The sequence below is a fragment of the Rattus norvegicus genome, chromosome 7 (genome assembly GCF_036323735.1).
Source record: "Rattus norvegicus strain BN/NHsdMcwi chromosome 7, GRCr8, whole genome shotgun sequence".
In the NCBI taxonomy this organism is placed as follows: Eukaryota; Metazoa; Chordata; class Mammalia; order Rodentia; family Muridae; genus Rattus; species Rattus norvegicus.
In genome coordinates this window covers 99821687-99843150 of record NC_086025.1, presented here as the reverse complement: position 1 = coordinate 99843150, position 21464 = coordinate 99821687, and the positions used below count along the sequence as shown (strand labels likewise).

The 21464-nt window shown below is 41.2% G+C and overlaps 1 protein-coding gene and 1 long non-coding RNA gene across 4 annotated transcripts in view; both read left to right on the top strand.

Annotated features, from left to right (window-relative positions):
• The window catches only part of Kcnq3 (potassium voltage-gated channel subfamily Q member 3), a 300648-nt gene that overhangs the window by 71586 nt on the left and 207598 nt on the right, over positions 1–21464 (top strand). The window lies entirely within an intron of this gene.
• LOC134479740 (uncharacterized) overlaps positions 6473–21464 on the top strand; it is a 56703-nt gene continuing 41711 nt past the window's right edge. The window contains exon 1 of the long non-coding RNA XR_010053421.1: positions 6473–21464. This exon is cut by the window's right edge and continues 24361 nt beyond it. This is a non-coding gene — a long non-coding RNA (uncharacterized LOC134479740).

The following is a 21464-nucleotide window of genomic DNA, read 5'->3' as shown; positions in this document are numbered from 1 at the left end:
GAGAACTGGTAAGAGTGAAGTCTAAACAGGGAGTAGAATGGCCCCGATGGTGATTGTCAACACATCACAAGTGTGGTGTTCCACATCACAAGTATGACAGTGAGTTGTGGTGATTGCTCTGATGAGGGTGTCAATAAAGTTCTCCTGGCAGTTCAGAAGGAACCTGATCACTGTGTTAGCCATGTAAGAAGGTATAAAAACTTTATGTTTGAGACATGGATGTTCCCCACTCCCACATACTTTTCTCTTTTAACTCATCTCCCTGGATCTCAGAGGTAAAGCATCTGCTAAGGTCAGCATGGCTAAGGGATGAAGGAAGTAGACCATAAGGGAAGCGTCCTCCTACAGAAGATCAGCTTTCTAATTTCTCTGCTTCCTGGGAGACCTGCAGACACCATCAAGTGTACTTGGAAGAAATGCTTCTACAAGTGAGTTCATCTTCTCAGGGATGAGATATCTTCCTGTAACTCACCAGAGTTCTTGTTCCAACTGTCCCACCACAAACCTACAAAGCAACTTGGTGCAATTCTCCTGAATTCCAGGGATTCTCTAAGTGAATGATGACTTTGCGTGTACATCTTACTTGTGTCGATGGCATGTTTTTCCACAGCTCTGAGCGCACCTTCCACTATATGAACCTGAGCAGTTTTCCTATTGCATTGGTGGATGGCTAAGCTGGCCTGGCTTGAAACACTGTCTTCAGCCTTGCACTCTAAAGTTACACCTGCCTTCCCTCTGGGCAGATGTCAGCATCACTTGGGGGCTGAGGCAGCATATCTAGTGGCTCAGAAACTCAATGTCACGTGCTACTTGCTTCTTTTGTTTCTTGCACATCTGCCTATCTCTTTCCACCTCTCCATCTCTCCCACTTGTGCATATTCAGCAGTCTCTTGTCTCTGCCTGTCTCTCTGTACCTAACTGCTTAGCCTGTAATGAGTTATATTCTTCATGTATTTCCAGAAAAATTAAAATAGCATTTTAATAAGGGGAAAGGCTTATGCAAGCAACCTTTACCAAAATGCTGAATTCTTGAGGCACCCCCAAATAAGATTCTGACAATTGATTCCTTTTTTGACACAGGAAAAGTACACAGAAAATTTAGAAATATGGATAATGAACAAATCATTTTACAAAATGCCATCTACAAAATAAAAGCTGCTACAAGTTGATTTCTTCCCATTCTGTTTGAGTCTAACGTTTACCAGAAATATGTAAAATAAAAAGTAAAATCAAGAGAGTCCAAAGTTTTGGGAAGGGAACTATGTCATGTGATAAATAGAAATAAATTTGAGCAAGTGGTGATGAGCTTGAGTGTCTAAAAGCCATTGCTCCTGTCTCTCGACTTCTTGAGAGCTGCTCACAGAATGGAGACTAGAAGCTGTGCTTAATTTCATTAAAATTAAAAGTTCTCTAGAAACATCATGATCTTTTCAATCTCTGTGGAATTTTCTAGAGTTTTGATTCTCAGCATTACCTTTGATGCTGTCTGTCACCAGCTTGTCTATGTGACTGCAGCAACCCGAGCCTTCACAGAACTGTGAGGGGCTTTGATGGGTAAATTGGGTAAGTTTTCTTCATTTTCATAAAATGCCTGCTTTTTCTTAAATAATGAACCATTTTCGGTTGTTGAAGAGATAGATGCATAGAAAGGTAAGCAGAGAGGTAGACAGAATGACTTGACGCTTAGTTGAGCATAAGAAAACTTCATGAATTTGGATTTTCTTGATCATCTGGAACTTTTTTATTATTATTATTAATTACTTTAATTTTTATTTGGTGACATTAACATTTTTGAGCTTATAATCCCATATTAAACACAGTTTATTGAAAACCTATTCCTAATTTTAAGTGAATGTACTGGTCCCTTAAGGAGCATGATCGGAGCATTTCAGGAAAGTCAAATTTGTAATCAGCATGGCCCTTTATGGGATTTTCTGAGATCTCCATACCTACCTTGTGTGTCATAATTTTGTTCATAGTAGTAAATCAGAAAAGAAGCAACTGTGGTCCCGAGAGAGGAACCTGTTGTCTCAGACCCTAGGTTCACTGAAATTGAGAACTTAGGTAGAAGTGATGGTCGTGTGATAGCATGAGATGCAGTGGGCCCAGCTGACCTTGTCTGAGTGGTAAAGTCTGAAATAGTGATTGGGTTAAATGATAGTTCAGTATGCCACACCACCAACAGACTTACACTATGGTGTTTAATAACAATGAAATAATTAGAAACCCAATTGGAAAAATTATTGGCGCCACCAACATAGTTGCTTGCCTTGACTCCCATACATTTTACACACACACACACACACACACACACACACACACACACACACACACACACACTCATTTAAGCACTTTCACCATTCCTCTGTGTAGTTTGGTGTCTTTATGCAGGTGAGGGCTGGCACAGGATGGGTCAAGGCCCATGATTGGACAGTAAAAAGTAAGGTGGGAGAAAAGAGAAAAAAAGAAAGAGGAACCAAGATGGAGGCAGAGAACCCAGATCCATGTGGCCTTAAATGATCATAGGTAGTCATGAATATTTCTTAAGGGATGGATTTCTATGGGCGAATTTATCTTATCTAGGTGGGCAGTTTATATCTTTATCAATTGGTTGTGAGTTTATTGTGTGGATGTATTGTGGATTGAGAATTTAATATATAAATCTGATTACTAAATGACACCTTATTGAGTCTTGATTATAATGGGTTGTTGGAAGTTTATACCATAACTATTAGGGGGCAGATGCTGGGAATGAAAACAGAGCAGCATCAGAGTGTTACTAAAGGGTAGCAGCCGCTGGCACTAGGGGGTAGACGCTGGGAACTAGACTGATAGAGAGATTTCTGTCAGGTTCAGAGTGTAGCCATCGTGAGATGGGATGGAGTTTAGCAGGTGAGAAGCTTTGCTGACTGAGATGAAAATATCCCACAGATGCCATGTGGCCCTACAGTGCTAATACTAGTGCAGGATAAAAGAAATCATTTTTTTTAATAATTACCACAATACTTCTCTAGTTTCTTTTCTTTTTGACACCATCTGACTTGTCTGACAAGATTTCTGCTGTTGCATACAGTTATCCCCTATCTTTAGGCATCCACTTCTGTGACCTCTCTCTGCTTTTAATTGGATCTCACAATCAGGGCTACCTCACCCTGATAGCATAATCAGCTGATTTATGGTCTCAGTTACATCTGGAGAATCTTTTCCAGTAGCCCCACCCCAAAGGCTAAGTGTATTGTCTGGGAGATGATATATCCTGGGGAGTAGGGGACTTTGGTTGTCTTAGATCCCACCTGGCACTGTTCTTCCTGACTCCCTTGTGTTTCCTGGGGTTGGGAGTGTGTGCACTTTCTCAAATCAGAGACCAGCATTGAAAATGAGGAGATGAAGAAGCCTCTTCTCGGCAGTAACAGGAGTTGCTGCCTTGACTGGGTTTGAGCTTCACCTCTTACATGGCTTGTGAAGTGAACATTTCTTTTTCATTTTACTCATTCAGTGTGAGTGGAAATTTCCTTCCATGTGAGTTTGGTTTCTGCGAAGATATGTTGTAGGTTGCAGAAAACCACTATTCACTGGGCAAAATGACTTAGAGCCTGGTTTCTGTGGAAACAGAACCTAGAGAGACCACCTTGTCTGTTATCCACTCTGTGATATGGGAGGCATTCTGAGCTGCTCAGGAGGTAGGTCTAAAGCCCAAAGGCCTTGTAGACTACCTTGACCAGAGACTGAGATTGTACTGACACCTTGTGCTAAGAATTGCTCTGGGCTGGCATGCAGGGATGGTTTAATATACGGAAAACCATCAACGTGATCCATTATATAAACAAACTGAAAGAACAGAACCATATGATCATTTCATTAGATGCTGAGAAAGCATTTGACAAAATTCAACACCCCTTCATGATAAAAGTCCTGGAAAGAATAGGAATTCAAGGCCCATACCTAAACATAGTAAAAGCCATATACAGCAAACCAGTTGCTAACATTATAAATGGAGAGAAACTTGAAGCAATCCCACTAAAATCAGGGACTAGACAAGGCTGCCCACTCTCTCCCTACTTATTCAATATAGTTCTTGAAGTTGTAGCCAGAGCAATCAGACAACAAAAGGAGGTCAAGGGGATACAGATCGGAAAAGAAGAAGTCAAAATATCACTATTTGTAGATGATATGATAGTATATTTAAGTGATCCCAAAAGTTCCACCAGAGAACTACTAAAGCTGATAAACAACTTCAGCAAAGTGGCTGGGTATAAAATTAACTCAAATAAATCAGTAGCCTTCCTCTACACAAAAGAGAAACAAGCCGAGAAAGAAATTAGGGAAATGACACCCTTCATAATAGACCCAAATAATATAAAGTACCTCGGTGTGACTTTAACCAAGCAAGTAAAAGATCTGTTCGATAAGAACTTCAAGATACTGAAGAAAAAAATTGAAGAAGACCTCAGAAGATGGAAAGATCTCCCATGCTCATGGATTGGCAGGATTAATATAGTAAAAATGGCCATTTTACCAAAAGCGATCTACAGATTCAATGCAATCCCCATCAAAATACCAATCCAATTCTTCAAAGAGTTAGACAGAACAATTTGCAAATTCATCTGGAATAACATAAAACCTAGGATAGCTAAAACTATCCTCAACAATAAAAGGACTTCAGGGGGAATCACTATCCCTGAACTCAAGCAGTATTACAGAGCAATAGTGATAAAAAACTGCATGGTATTGGTACAGAGACAGACAGATAGACCAGTGGAACAGAATTGAAGACCCAGAAATGAACCCACACACCTATGGGCACTTGATTTTTGACAAAGGAGCCAAAACCATCCAATGGAAAAAAGATAGCATTTTCAGCAAATGGTGCTGGTTCAACTGGAGGTCAACATGTAGAAGAATGCAGATCGATCCATGCTTATCACCCTGTACAAAGCTTAAGTCCAAGTGGATCAAGGACCTCCACATCAAACCAGATACAGTCACACTAATAGAAGAAAAACTAGGGAAGCATCTGGAACACATGGGCACTGGAAAAAATTTCCTGAACAAAACACCAAAGGCTTATGCTCTAAGATCAAGAATCGACAAATGAGATCTCATAAAACTGCAAAGCTTATGTAAGGCAAAGGACACTGGTTAGGACAAAACGGCAACCAACAGATTGGGAAAAGATCTTTACCAATCCTACAACAGATAGAGGCCTTATATCCAAAATATACAAAGAACTCAAGAAGTTAGACCGCAGGGAGACAAATAACCCTATTAAAAAATGGGGTTCAGAGCTAAACAAAGAATTCACAGCTGAGGAATGCGGAATAGCTGAGAAACACCTAAAGAAATGTTCAACATCTTTAGTCATAAGGGAAATGCAAATCAAAGCAACCCTGAGATTTCACCTCACACCAGTGAGAATGGCTAAGATCAAAAACTCAGGGGACAGCAAATGCTAGCGAGGATGCGGAGAAAGAGGAACACTCCTCCATTGTTGGTGGGATTGCAGACTGGTACAACCATTCTGGAAATCAGTCTGGAGGTTCCTCAGAAAATTGAACATTGAACTGCCTGAGGATCCAGCTATAACTCTCTTGGGCATATACCCCAAAATGCCCCAACATATAAAAAAGACACGTGCTCCACTATGTTCATCACAGCCTTGTTTATAAAAGCCAGAAGCTGGAAAGAACCCAGATGCCCTTCAACAGAGGAATGGATACAGAAAATGTGGTACATCTACACAATGGAATATTACTCAGCTATCAAAAACAGTGACTTTATGAAATTCGTAGGCAAATGGTTGGAACTGGAAAATATCATCCTGAGTGAGGTAACCCAATCACAGAAAAACACACATGGTATGCACTCATTGATAAGTGGCTATTAGCCCAAATGCTTGAATTACCCTAGATGCCTAGAACAAATGAAACTCAAGACGGATGATCAAAATGTGAATGCTTCACTCCTTCTTTAAAAGGGGAACAAGAATACCCTTGGCAGGGAATAGAGAGGAAAAGATTAAAACAGACACAGAAGGAACACCCATTCAGAGCCTGCCCCACATGTGGCCCACACATATACAGCAATCCAATTAGACAAGATGGATGAAGCAAAGAAGGGCAGGCTGACAGGAACCGGATGTAGATCTTTCCTGAGAGACACAGCCAGAATACAGCAAATACAGAGGCGAATGCCAGCAGCAAACCACTGAACTGAGAATAGGACCCCATTGAAGGAATCAGAGAAAGAACTGGAAGAGCTTGAAGGGGCTCGAGACCCCATATGTACAACAATGCCAAGCAACCAGAGCTTCCAGGGACTAAGCCACTACCTAAAGACTATACATGGACTGACCCTGGACTCTGACCTCATAGGTAGCAATGAATATCCTAGTAAGAGCACCAGTGGAAGGGGAAGTCCTAGGTCCTGCTAAGACTGAACCCCCAGTGAACTAGATTGTTGGGGGGAGGGCGGCAATGGGGGGAGGATGGGGAGGGGAACACCCATAAAGAAGGGGAGGGAGAAGGATTAGGGGGATGTTCGCCCGGAAACCGGGAAGGGGAATAGCACTCGAAATGTAAATAAGAAATACTCAAGTTAATAAAAAAAAAAAAGAAAAAGAAAAAGAAAAAAAGAAAAAAAGAATTGCTCTGGGCCATCTCTGTCAGTCCATGTAGCTGTCCTGGACTAGCACTCCTTGGTTTAATCTAGTGGAAAGCTTCTTAACCTAACTTGTGACCTGTGTGGGTCACACAACTGAATTTGAGTAACCAAAGTTGAGAGTCATGAAAGTTTCCACATCAGTGAACAAAATTTAATTTAAGGTCAAATTCATAAAAGAATCTAAGAGGTTTTTTGTTTGTTTCAGCAGTACTCAATGCTCACGTTGACTTGCACAAAGTCACTGCAGCCTTGTGTGTGTGCGTGTGTGTGTGTGTGTAAGTGACTGTGACTGTGTAAATGTGTGTGAATGTAAGTGTGTTGGTGTAAACGTGTGTAAATATGTGTGAGTGCGAGTAAGTGTATGTGTAAGTGAGTATGTGTGAGTGTATGTGTGCACACACACATTAATTTGTCCAATCATGCATGTGTGGAGGCCAAGGATTGACTTTGATATTTCCCTTTAATATTCTCCACCCTTTGTTTTGAGACAGGATCTTTTGGTGAATCTAGACTAGCTAGCATGTGAGCCCAGTGTGTCTGCTGTTTCAGTTCTGGACCACTTCTGTTACAGGGATACAAGCTAGGTCTCATTTTTATGAGTGCTGGGCTTGTGAACTCAGACCCATACACTTGCAGAATAAGCACTTAACTCAATGAGCAAAGGTTCCAGCTCTCAGCCTTGGCTTGGAACACACAACATGCACTGCATGTATTGTCCTTTGGTGCAGTATCATTGAATAGTGCCTGAAACATACATTTTTGACCTGCAACATTTAACTGTGCATACAATTTTTCTTTTTGCTTATAGAAACCTAATGCTTTAATTACAGAAAACAACAGATTTAATATTTTCCCATATCATTCCTCAGCATTTAAATACCAAATTAGTATAGTTTTGGATTGCATTTGTTAGACAAACAAGCACATCTATCTTATTAGTATGCAAATTTAATTTAACCTTTGATATATGGTAACATTATACATACACAGAAAGTTGATTTAAGATGAACTTCTTCTGTACTTTGTTGTCGGGCAGTTATTGATTTGTGTAACTTTTCTCTACCCGATTTACAGGTATAGAGAATACCACATTAAACGTGGGTAAGGAGGAATTGTAGCCCTTGTCTGGTAGAAGAAGTGAATGTAGCTTAGATTGAAGGGTTCAGTGCCTTTCACAGTGCATGGGTCCAGCACCAGGAAAACCCAATCATTGATTCTAGTTACTAAGGCTAACAGACAGTTCTTGTGCCTAGGACAATTGTCCACCTCTCATCTTCAGTGAGATGTGTTATTCCCATGGGAGATGGACTACTTGTTTGTACTTGTGTGGCTTACACAAGTCCTCAAAGGTCTGAGGGTTCATCATCAGACCATACAGAGAACAGGCCAATAATAGAACACTTAAAGAAGCACCGGTCCATGGCAGAAGTTCCAAAATGCTTTTTGTTGTTGATCTTTTCTTTAGAATTATCTCATGTATCCTAGGTTACTGCCAAACTCATTGAGTACCAAGGATAACCTTAAAGTTCTTGTCTTCTTAACCCTTCCTTCTGAGTGATCAGATCACAGTAGTATATCATAACACCCGTTATGCTCTCATTTTCTTTTAAGATTTATTTTCTTATTTTATGTATATGAGAACAGTGTAGCTGTCTTCAGACACACCAGAAGAGTATATCAGACGCCATTACAGATGGTTGTGAGCGACCATGTGGCTCCTGGAAATTAAATTCAGGACTTCTGGAAGAGCAGTCAGTGCTCTTAACCACTGAGTCATTTCTCCAATCCCATATTACTATTCTTTATTTGTATGTTTTTCTTTTCATAGTGCTGGGAATTGAACCCAGGGCTTTATGCATACTAGACAAGCATTGCAACAATTGAGCTATATCTCAGCTTCAGAAAGTGTTTGGTGAGTCAGAGTTTCCTGTGCTAGTTAGGGGTTATTATTATTGAGGTAAAATACCATGACAAACAGCAAATTAGGGTTTATCTGACTTTTACTAATACATTACTGTTCACCATTGGAAAAGTCAGGACAGGAACTCAAGTAGGGCTGGAGTTGGTTCAGAGGCTATTGAGGGATTCTGCTTTCTGGCTTGCTCCTTATGGCTTGCTCAGCCTGCTTTGTTACAGAACCCAGGACTATTAGCCTAGAGATGGCATCACCCATAGTGGGATGAGTCATTGATCACTAATTAATCTTGTGTCAAGTTGACATAAGACTAGCCAGAACAATTAACTTTTTGTCAGCCTGACAAACAAACACATTACCATTAAACCACCAAAATCTTTCCATTTTTGTTCAACCCCACGATTACATATTAATATCAACATCACAATAAAAAACATTTGCAAGCTTAAAAAGTCTCACGGTCTTTACATATTCGAACAGTTTAAAATTTGGTCCCATTTAAAATTTCAATATCAGTTTAAAAAAATCAAAATCTTTCAACTGTGGGCATTTATAAAATCAAAAATAATATTTTCTTCCTTCAAGAGGGAAGAACTAGACACAATCTCAGTCAGCAGAAAGCAAAACTGAACGCCAGCAGTGTAAATAAATACCTTAATACCCAATATCTGGGAATAACTCATGATCCTCTGGACTTGGGTTACTTCTGTGGCTCCACCTCTTATGATGTGCACATACACACACACACACACACACAGACACACACACACACACACACACACACACACACACACACACACACACACACACGGACACGGACACGGACACAGTCTTCTGGATACAGCTGGCTCCACTCCTCTGTGGTTGTTGTTCCTAATGAGAATCCCATGGTACCAGCACCTCAAAGTGCTGGGTCTCCTGCTGCGTCTGGGCTTCATTTCACTCATAACCTTTCTTGGGTTCCCTTCAGAGATTCTAACCTTGCCACATAGTGGCAAATCTCAGCTGGTCTCCATGATCCCTTCACACCTTCAAACCAGCACCACCTGCGTGACTCCTGACTATCCGCACAAGGTAAAACCTTGGCCACCTCTGGAACACAAGTTCTGACTAGTTTTATGTCAACTTGACACAAGCTAAAGTCATCTGAGGAAAAGGAACCTCGAGCAAGAAAATGCCTCCATAAGATTGTCATCAAGCATTATCGTATGGCATTTTCTTAATTCACTAATTAATTGAGGGAAAGGGACCAGCGTATTGTGGGGTAGGGAAGCATCCCTTGACTGGTAGTTCTTGATTGTGTAAGAGAGCAAGCTGATAAAGCCATGATGAGCAAGCCAGTAATCAGCATTTCTCTATTAGCTCCTACCTTCAGATACCTGCCATGCTTGAATTCCAGTCCTGACTTCTTGGAAGTGTAAGGCCAATAAAACCTTTCTTATCCAATTTACTTTGGCCACTTTCTTTCTTTGCAGCAATAGAAACCCTAGCTAGGCTAGTAACTGGTACCAAAAGAGATATTTCTGTGAAAGACCTTACCGTGTGTTTTGGGGAGGACTATGGAAAGCCTTTGGAATTTTGGCCTAGAAAAATTATTGAATATTGGGAGCCCAGCAGTCTGCACTGTAGTAAGTAGTTTGGAAGATAAAAATGTTGCAGGCATCACATGTTGGAGGCCTGACTTATGTCTTTTAGAGGGAAGTTTAAAAACCCAGGGCCATTTGCTATTTTGAATGAGGAGTCTGTAGCTCTGGGGCTGAGGAATCATCTGTGATTATCAAGATACCAGAACTACTAAGGTGAGACTTGTTTTTCTGAGATACTCAATGCTGGTCAGCTAGAGCTGAGAAAATATAGGTGATTAAAAAGAAACCAGCAGATGTTGGAGACGGGAGTTATTGGACAACTGGGAGGACTGGGGAGAGGGGAAACTGTGGTTGAGTTATATTATATCAGAGACAAATCTAATTTCAGTTAAAAGGAGATATAGCAGCATTGTGGTAAAATCTTCTGGTGAGTGTTACCTCAACTCCAGCCCACAGTTTTTGGAGGACACTAAACCAAAAGACCCCTGTTGCTATGTGATGGTAGGTCTTACCCTTCCCTTGTTTTATGTTTCTGTATTTTCCTGATCTAAGTTGTTTGAAGAATTCAAAAGATACTGCCAATGGCAGCCAAAGATGCCCCAAGTGGAAATGGGAACCTTTTGTTTATTTGAGTTGCATTATATGAAAACAGATGCACAGCCATCTCTTTGCTATTGCATTCGACCCTCTGATGCTTCTATTAAGGCAGAGTATGGGTGGAAAATTCCAGAAGGGAAAAAAAAACCCAGTAGGGTCTGGAGAGGAACACTGATGAAGCACCACCATCCATTTACATTATAGCTGGATCTGTGCACTTTAACAAGCAGCATTTGAATTGTCTCTTGGCAGTTTCCACAATCCATCTTTAGTAGTCAGTGCTGGATAACTAAGCAAATGCTCCAGTCTGTGGCTCTGGGATGTTTCATAATCAGAAGCCTCATGATCTGAAGAGTCTATCTGCATCATGCTTTGCTTGCCCGTATCACCTACATTGAAGGCCACATAACCCCTTGAGGATGAGGGGCGATCATTCTGTAGCTCTCTGAAATGGATCAGGCAGCCGCTTCTCACGTACAAACCTACTATGCTTTCAAGGGAGTTATTGATTTCTTCCAATTTTTTGTTTGTCATTTCCTCGATTTCTTTTAGGACCCCTTTTCATTTCTTTAAGAACCACCATCGTCTTCATAAAGTTGGTTTTAAGGACAGTCTCTTGTGCTTAGCTGCAGTGAAATGTTCAGATCTTGCTATCACAAGATACCTGGGCGGCTCTGATGATGCCATATTGCATTCTTACACTGGGGTTTAGGAATCTGGGTTTGGGATGAGTATAGGTCTGGGGGGCTAATTTCTGAGTTTGTCCTTGTTGGGTGGGTGTTTTGTTCTTTGGTTTCTGTTTCTTTCTTGTTCTTCCCGTCTTTATGGACCGGATCTAGTAAGGAGTCCCTGATCAGGTTGGGGGCCTAGACTTCAGACAACTTAATTTGGCCTTTGGTGCAGCAGGGAATGCTCTGTTTTCCTGGCTTGTGTGACCCACACCTGAGCAGTGGGAGTCTACTAGAATTGGGGTAAGAGCACGGTAGCAGGACAGGCAGTGAGTTGTGATGGAGTGACAGTGGAATGTGTCTTGGGGAACCCAGTCTAGGGAGTGGGTCCATTCAGCAGGCAGGCAGGTAATTCTCCTGTTTGTCTGACTGGCGTGGCCTGCACATGAACCACAAGAGTTTCACACTATACTATCAAGAACAAATGGGCACTGGGAGATTGTATTATGGTTGTGCACTGACATGTAGAGAAGCCAAACTATGCTTTCAATGTCCACATAGCTATAGTATAGAAGGAATGAAGGGTGGTCCCAGACTGCTGTCCCACAAGTCCATGGTGTAACTGTGACTTTTAACTCATATATTTCTGGTACCCCAAAGTGGACAGCCACTGTCTCTATTTGCAGGTTTCCTGAGGTGGGCATCTCCTGTCAACAATTACCTTCTACCTACCCTAGCCACAAAATTTACTCATCATGCCTGAATAATAGAAGATATTTGTCATTGCTGTCCTTGCCTTTCTTCCCAAAGACAGACGCTGAGTCATAATCAGTGTTTTCATGCCAGAGGATAGGTGCCTGGAATGTGGTCTCTATTTTTGCTGGATGTATATATGTATACACAGACACACAGACACACACACACACACACACACACACTCATATATATACACATATACATACATATGTATACACACAGATATGTCATATCTGAGCAAAGTTTGTACCACGCTGAGTCTTTAAGCACAGATGCACAGCAGGTGGTAGGCAACCTTGCCTGCACAGTTGAATGAAAGACTATACAGACAGTGGGCGATAGAGAATCAGGCCTGCTGGCCTCAGCATGACTTGGTGTTTCAATGGAAGTACAACTAGAGTAAAAGATAGATGTCTGGTGATGGAAGCAGCAGGAACCTGGGAGACTTGAACTGTATCACTCATGGGGATGGCTTAGGACAAACTGCAGTGTCTCAACGCTTGCTCTCCCCCCAACTCCATATTCACTTCTGAGAGGCTGGGGACAACACAGCCTTTCCTTTTTAAGTTGTTCTATAGATGAAATGACACCAAGGAAGCTTGCTCCTTGACATCAAGCAGGTGTCAGGTTAGATATTCATCTCATCCATTTGGAAAGTTTTTATGGAATACCGGCTTCAGATCAGGAGACCACAGCTGTGGCCTACAGTCCAAATCCACCCCACTCCCAACATCTTGTGCATATGAAATTTTTCATAGGAATGTAGTCCTCCGTATTTATTTGCATTCTGCCAGTACACCCTCTGTATTGCAAAGCAGAACTGAGGTGTTAAAGTAGAAACCCAAGGCTTGCCCATCATGGGGCCTTCTCTTTAACCCCTTCACCCTTTCTTCCTGAAGTTTTTAGCTTCTGTGTTAGATAACTAGAAGGAAGATTTGATCATGAGCAAAGCTGTAACTCTGCCTTGCTCACTTGTCCCTTGCCAGGTTATGATGAACCTGAAACATAGGTGATGGTGGACAGTGAGGGGAAGAGGATAGATATCAAGGAAGGGCTTCCTCTCCTTTTGGCACAGTTTGAACAGTGAAGCCATTCTCTTCTCAGAGATAGAAGGCCTAAAAGGGAACAGGGAGGGGAACAATAACTGTTCAGGGATTAGTTACCTACTTGTACTTGCTTCGTGCTAGGTTGAAAAGTGCAAAGGAATTAGAAAATCGTTAATATGGTAGGTTTTACATGTGGGAGACATCGATAATACAGAATGTTTTGGGAGTAGTGGAGGTGTGTGTGTGTGTGTGTGTGTGTGTGTGTGTGTGTGTGTGTGTGTGTATTGTGTACATGTTTGTGCAGGTTTGGTACAGATTCTTGATGTCCAGATTCTCATGGACTAGAAGCTGACATCAAGTGCCTTCCTTTCTTGATCTCCATTGTAAAAGGGAATTCCTAGAAGAAAGCTGTCTGCCCTGGCTGACTGCTAAAATGTCAGCGATTATGGAGAGTTTGGAGTGGTGCTGATCAGATTAGCCTTTTTATGGTTTTTCTCTGGCTATCGTTAGCTCCCTATACAGGCAATTTTTGCCCAAACAATCCTGATCAGGACTAACATCTAGAAAAGCAGATAAAAATAGACCAATTTAACAAAATCTTCTCCTCTAGTGGAAAGTCTGCAGTGCTGTCAGATAGTGATGATCACTCAAAGTTGGCTCCAGAATCAATGCTCTTACTCTCTTTGAGGCAAGAGCTGTGTTTTTGCCTGGACCATCTTGTTCTTTTGAGATAGAGTGAGTCTCTTGCTGACTCTGACACACTGGTTGGCTGGTCCAGGAACCCTGGGGGATCTTCTTGTTTCTACCTCCAAGTAGTTGAGTTAAAGATACACACTGCCACATTTGATGCTTACGTGGGTGTTGGAGGTCGAACTCATGTCCTCAGACTTTACCCACTGAGCCTTTTTCCAAACCCCAAAAGTTGGGTTTTTTTGTTTTGTTTTGTTTTCTTTTCTTTACTTCTAAGTTACGAGAGGGAGAGCATTATGGAATAACTCTAGGGAGGAGTCGGAATGGTGAAGGAAGTGTTACAACAGCAGGGGTCAAGATAGCTGAGAGGGAGAGATTTGCTTTAGTCTTGAGGTCAGATAGATAAAGGGAGATGTGCAGGCATGTGGGAAAAGAACCCCCAGATAAGAAGCAATACGGTTAATGCTCAGAGTCAGTAATACACCTGGTATATTTTAGAAGCAGAAAGGAAGTTAGTGTGGTGTGGGCTGAATTTGAAGAGAATGAAGGTGGTCTGAATGAATATGGCCCCCATAGGCTCCTAGGGAGTAACACTATTAGGAGGTGTGGCCTTGGTGAAAGTGTTTCACTGGAAGTGGCCTTTGAGGTTTCAGATGCTCAAGCCAGGCCTTACGTCACTCTTTCTTCTGTTGTCTTTAAACCCAGAGGTAGCACTCTCAGCTAGTTCTCCAGCACCTTGTCTGTTTGCATACTGTCACACTTCCCACTGTGACAGTGGACTAAACCTCTGAGCTGTGAGCAAGCACCATTTAAATGCTTTTCTTTTAAAGAGTTGTCATCTTGTCTCTTCACAGCAAAGGATACTACAACAATTATTCAGTGCTAGTAGTTGAGACCAGAGAGCTCATGCACCATTGACAGTGGTCAGAGGCCATTGTTTTGAAGGTCTAAACACACAAGGTAAATTCTTCTGTAGGAAGTCTCAACCATAAGACAGAAACAGAAGGTAAATTTGAAAGGGTTTCTATTGGAGAAAGTTAACCAAATCAACCCAATAGTAGAAGACTGGCTTTTCTCCTAGACCAAGAAGTGACTCAATGTAGGTCAGAGACGTTTCCTCCTTCTCCAGGGGAAGCAGATGCTGATAGCATTAAAAGCTTAGGCTTGGTGCCATGGGTAATTAAAGTCCAGGATGGTTTATGAGAGGGCAGGGCGCACACACAGAAATCAGTGTGCAAGCCTACAGGTGCAGATAGGGATGCAGACACCTGCTGTGTCTGTGTCAGTGCCACAGTGTACAATTGGAGCAGTGTCAGGGAAGATTACTTTCCTTTTTCTGACTCCAGAAAATGTACCATCCATACCCCCTTTTTGTGGGTGGCAGTTATCAAGACAGAGGTGTAGAAGGCTGTTCCTCACAGACTGTGTGATGCAGGATGCTGGCGGACAAGTGGACCAGAATCCTTCTGAACAGGCACCAAGAGAAAAAATTCAGAGCAGATGTTCTCAGTCTGCTGCCATTATGTGGAACATATTTTCCCATTTCCTTCTGATGGCTATGGACCAGTCGGGGAAGATTTGTTTGTACTCCCTTTGTTGAGTGCTCTGTACCCAAGTGCAGACTGGGGGTTTTTGTTTTGACTCCAGAGAGTCCTGAAGTACATTGTTGGTGGCTCACACTGACCTTAATCTTGGAACTGCCCAATTCAGCCTCTTGAAAGCTGGGGTTACAAGTGTGAGTCAACCATAGAATAGCCTCTGACCTGCAGGACAAATAAGCTTTAGTCCAGAGAAGCATGCTCCTCACTTCCACCAACACTGGGAGAAACAGCAAAAGAAAAGTCTGGGCTTTGGCCCTGGAGAATATGCTGAAATAAACGATGTGCAGTTCAGAGTATAGAACATACCCCAATTATCCAGTCAATGGAGTCCTACAGCTTATTGGGTTCCCTGTGACATCTCTCTACCTTCTACAATTGTATCTACATTTTCTTGCCCTAAAGTATAAAGTTTTCCACAACTGTGGATTTTTTCATAGCTGCTCTAAGGTTGTAGAAATTAGGTATTTAACTTGAATGTGGTGTAGAAGTGCCAATAGGTGTTTGGAATTCTATTGATCATGTCTAGCCATGTTTCCCACATATGTAAGGCTTCCTTGTCCTTAAGAATAAGTCAGAGTATGTTTACTGGACACTTGAATATTACACCACTACATCCTGCTCAGTGGCCTATGCCTCGTTAACATCATCAGGTTTTTGCATCCATTTTACACAAGAAGAACTTGAAGCACAGAGACAGACCCAGAGACCCAGAGACCAAGCCAAGTGGTAGCTCTTTTGAAATTTCAGCTTGCAGAGTACGGGATCTGACACTTAGGAACCATACTTCCCAGATACTACAATGCACAAGAGTTGCTTGTAAAGTTTTCAAAGCTCAGATAGCATCCCATCCCTCTAGAGATTCTGATTTCTGTGGCCAGGGTTAAGGTATAGTTATCAATGGTTTTGCTGTGTTTTATTTATTACTCTGTGTGTGTGTGTGTGTGTGTGTGTGTGTGTGTGTGTGTGTATGTTAATGTACAGCTGTGTGCATCCCATGACATACCTGCAAAGGTCAGCTGGAGACTTGACTCCTGGTAATTAGTTCTTTCTTTCTACCATGTGGGTAGAACTGAATTGAACTCAGGGCATCAGGCTTGGTAGCAAGCACTTTTTCTCACTGAGCCATCTTGCTGGACCTTTTTACATTTATTTAATGACCGATTTTATTGTGAAGTCAGTTACTCAAAAATTCCTAACAGAATGTACAGCTGAATTGTGGTCAAGGACAAATTTGTGACAGAGGAAACACCTCAATGCTTCAGGGCTTCATTTGCCCAGCACAGCCATCATCCTAACCCCACATCAGCCACTCTGCTACTTCCCCACCTAAGTACTCATCCCTCTTTTGTGCTTGTTCTTGCCTACTCAGAAGTTTATATCACGACAGCCATCTAGACTGAGCTATTTTGTGTCTATCCTGTGCTTGTGATGTGAAACCATATGTTTCTGTGCAGCTTTCACTCATTTGTGTACATTGCTGTGTAGAATTCTGTTGTATGACCAGACACAGTGTCAGTCACCACGAGTGGAAATTTGGGCAGATTCTTACATTGGAATATTTTAGGTAAGGTCTCTATAAAATTGGAGGTATATGTTCTTTGGTACATATATGTGTATTTTTGTCTTCAAGGTTTATACATAGGAGTAAAATTGTTGGATAAAGTGTGTGTTTATCTTTAAATATATTCCAAAATGTCTGTATGTTTTCCAATGTGGTCCCTAGTCCTAACAAAGGTATCTGAGAATTCTGTCTCTACTGCATCTCACCAACCATTCCTATTGTCATTCATTTTGAGCCATTCTGGTAGGTGTGGTGAAGTATCTTGTGGGTTGAATTTGCATTTCCCTCTTGGCTTGTGAGGTTGCTTGCTTTTCATTTTGATAAAAGCCATTGGAGATCCTCTTTTGCAAAGTGGGTACTTCAGGTCTGACATTACTTTTCCATTACATTGTCTGTGTTTTTCTCATAGACTCTGGATAAAAGCCCTTTATTAATAATTACACGTGTAGGAAATAATTCTTCTCACTCTGTGGTTTTTCTCTCTGGGTGCTTTTGTTGTTATTGCTTTGTTTGGTGGACAAAAATTCCTATTTTAATGAAGTGCAATGAATAACATAAATCACATTCTTCACAACAAAGCCCTGGAGATTTTCAATTATTTTTTTTTTCTGGAAGTTTTGTCCTTTTTTTTTTTCCATGTTGAAGCCTACCATTGAGCTGGAAATGATTCAGTATATGGTATGAGGTAGACATTAACCTTTCTTCTTCTCCTTCTCACCCTCTTTCTGTAATTGATAGGAAGTTTTCATGGGAACATCTTTTGAAACTTGTAATTTATGAGTGTTTGCTCATATTTATTTATACTTCCCATTAACCTTATCACTGGGAAATAACCCCATTAGGGGAGACACTCAGTACTTAGGAGCATTAGTTTCTGTTGTGAAGGACCAGGGTTCAGTCTCCAGCCCCCTCATGGTAGCTTACAGCCAGCTGCTCCCAGCTGTTCTGGGAGATCCAGTATTCCATTCTGACTTCTGTGGTCACCAGTCACACATATGGTGCATACATGTGTGTATACATTGGCGAATTGATAGATTAAAAAGCTATACCACATTGTTCTTGTGGATTCCAATTTGCCTATTTCCACTGACCTTGAAAATGTTACTCATATTTGTCTCTTCTTTCATAACTACTATAGTCTCCAAGACAAGCATCTCTCATTACCTTCAAACGTATTGTCTCTGTTTCCCAAATTGTCAATTTCTTCAAAATTCACTGACTCCACTTCTTTACAAGTTCCATACTTTCTCTTTGAAAATAATCTCCTCCTCTCTCACTCCCTCTCCCTCCTCCCTCTTTCCTATCTTTTCATTATGACAAACGCTCCCACTATGTAGCTCTGTTGTTCTTGCAACTCACTATGTAGACTGTGCTGGCCTCAGCCTCTCAGAGATCCATCTCACCTAGAAGCTTTTCTCCTCTCAGGCTCGTTCATGCTCCTGACACAGCTCCAGTGGGACATTGTTGGATGTGATGTTCTGCTTTGGGCAAAACAGATTATGTTCTTTTCCTTAGTTACTGGATTCTAATGCTAGTCTTTTACTTAGGAGTTTTGGTTCTATAAGCATTTGTAATAATACCGTGTCTGGTTTTTTGAAATTTTATTCTGGTCCCTTTCCTAATATGTATAATGAGTTTCAAATTGGATCAGAGAGTGGCTGTTCACCAAAACTCCTAAGAATTAATGATTCATATGCTATTACTTGAGAGGTTAGGAGAACTTCTAATTTTTATAGTATCTCTCTGCTGGATTGGGGATTTAAAAATTACTTTGGTTATTCACATGTTATATTTAAATAGTGTAATTTTAAAACTTTTTATAAGATTAAAAATTATGAATGAAAGGTAGAATTTGGCTTGTTGGGTTGACGCACGTCCTGAGGATGCTGAAGTAGATGGATCTCAAGGATGAGAACATGAGCTGCACAATGATCCCGTTTCAAATTACTGAAAAAAAAAAAGAATAAACTAGAAAACCAAATCTAGAGAACCAGCTAAATATAAACAAAAATATGTTACTAGGTAGTTGATATATAGATATGGTTATTTTTTTCCTTTTTAAAAAGATTTATTTATTTTATGTATATGAATACACTGTCACTGTCTTCAGGCACACCAGAAGAGGGCATCAGATCCCATTACAGATGGTTGTGAGCCACTATGTGGTTGCTGAGAATTGAACTCAGGACCTCTGGAAGAGCAGTCAGTGCTCCTAACCGTTGAGCCATCTCTCTAGCCCACATGGTTATTTATTTTAAAGTCACATTTCAAATGATAAATTATAGCTAGTTAAATCACTGTCCCAAGCTTAATTTTCTTCTTAATTAATGATTTCGTATTTTTTATTTGAATCCACTAACTTTAATATGGTTTTATCTCAATGAGTTGAAGCCTTGATTTGTTTTAATCTATCTACCTTCCGTGTTGATAGTACTAGTAGTACTGAATTATACTCTGAGACTGGCTTTAGATGCCCCATCTAAATTATGTAGGAAGTACTCATTGTTAGTCATGTTTCAGGGGAAGATGCTCCCTTACAGAGTGTACCAAATGCCCCTGAAGGATCTTGTAATGCTCACAGTATCCGTGTAGTAGACTGGCACAGCCTTGTCCATGCCAGATACCTTAACTTCACTTTCTCCCTTTTCCTCTCCAAGTAGCTACCTTGTTACCTTGTACTGCTTATGCAAACCCACACCATGGCCAGCGAGGCTAAGTCTCTAAGGATCAAAGAATATTCTGAAGATCTGGTATAAAGGGATAGCCAGGGGGCTCTAGGTATTTGAGCTCAAGAGTAGTACAAAGAATTTCTCACTCTTATGATTAAAGCAAGCAAAACATGAGATGGCGTTTATAGTTAGCTTAATCAAATACAAGGACAGTGAGGGAATACACTTGGTGTTAAGTCATCATCTTTGGTCATGTGAAAATAGCCAAGACTGTTCCTCCCAGGTCATTGCCTTTCCCACAGACATAAAGTGGGAACTCCAGGTCATTCTTTTCCTGTCTTTCCTTTCAACTGTAATCACTTACCATACTTCATGCAATTCTTTCTAGAAAGTACCATGGAAAGAACATTCTGCCATTCATAGTACACAGTAAATTTACAGCTGTCTTACACGGCCTCCCGCATGCCTTATTTTTCAAGCACATTTCCTTGCTGTTCCCTGGCCATTGACTATAGATATACACCATCACCTTGCTTCCTGTAAGAGGAACCCTTGAGTTATACCTCGTTTTGTGGAATCGAGTGCTAAGGCTACCTACCACCTTGCAAATCCTTACACAATATTGCTGGACAAGGGTCTTGAGCTAGAAAAGCTACCCATACTGGGAATGTGGATCTATTCCTGTCAAGAGGAAGGGAAAGTTGTTTGAGAAGGGCTGAAGTACTTAGCATGAAATCACTGCTGGGTCAAGCTATTTTCTGTGTTGGGATCCCATTTGGTCTCTTTGTTGTCAGGTTGGGTTCCAGAAAATAAGTGTTGAGGTGAATCCTGTTAATGGGCTCTTGAATAGGCTGAGAGAACAGAAAGGAATTTACACAGAGATAGGGAGAAAGTTAGAAACACTTAAATTCCCACAATATGTCATCTATCTTCACCATAGTTCCAGAATCTTGAACTATCATTCAAATGATCCCAAATTCAGACAGTGAGGTAGAGTTTCTGTTTTCATGCTGGTCAGTCACCATCTTTTCACCATTTCTGGAAAGAGATGTGATCTCAGGTAAGGGGTGTTAGGCCAGGGTTGGGCTAACCTTGGAGGGCAGGCTGGTCACGAAGCTACCCACTATTCTTTCTGCACCTGAGTGGGGATGTTTTGTTCTAGAAACAACAAAACCTCTGAGGTTGCTTTACTGCATCTACTCTAGCCTTTTATGTCTATGTCCCTGGGCAAGGGACTGCAACTATGAAAAGCCTAACACAACACATGTTAGGGAGAAACAGAACTAACAAATGACACCTAACCCTAGGGCAGGTCTTCAGAAAGATAAGCCATCTGGTGGAAAGTGTACTCTGATTTGGTGATTGCAGGGTGTGTAGGAGTTTGCCAGTTATCACTTTAAAAATGAGGCATAAGGCACCCTTAGATCCGATTAAATTTTACCCCTAAACTCTGAGTGTCAGAGTTGGTATTTAAAACTAAGCAGTCTGATATCAGCATACTGCTTTTGATTGGAAGAATAAATCCTTCTCTCTGTCTCCTTGGATTTACTTTAAGAATTTCAGAGCCTTGAACCTGTATTTCTCAAATGACTACTTAGTTGTTCTCTGTGCTGCCCTTAACACATCACTGAGCTGCTGACAGGTGTAGAAATTTGGCTTCAGAATCTCTCCGTCAAGCCCCAGCCTAGAGGTCCTGCAGCTTCTGGGGTTTAATG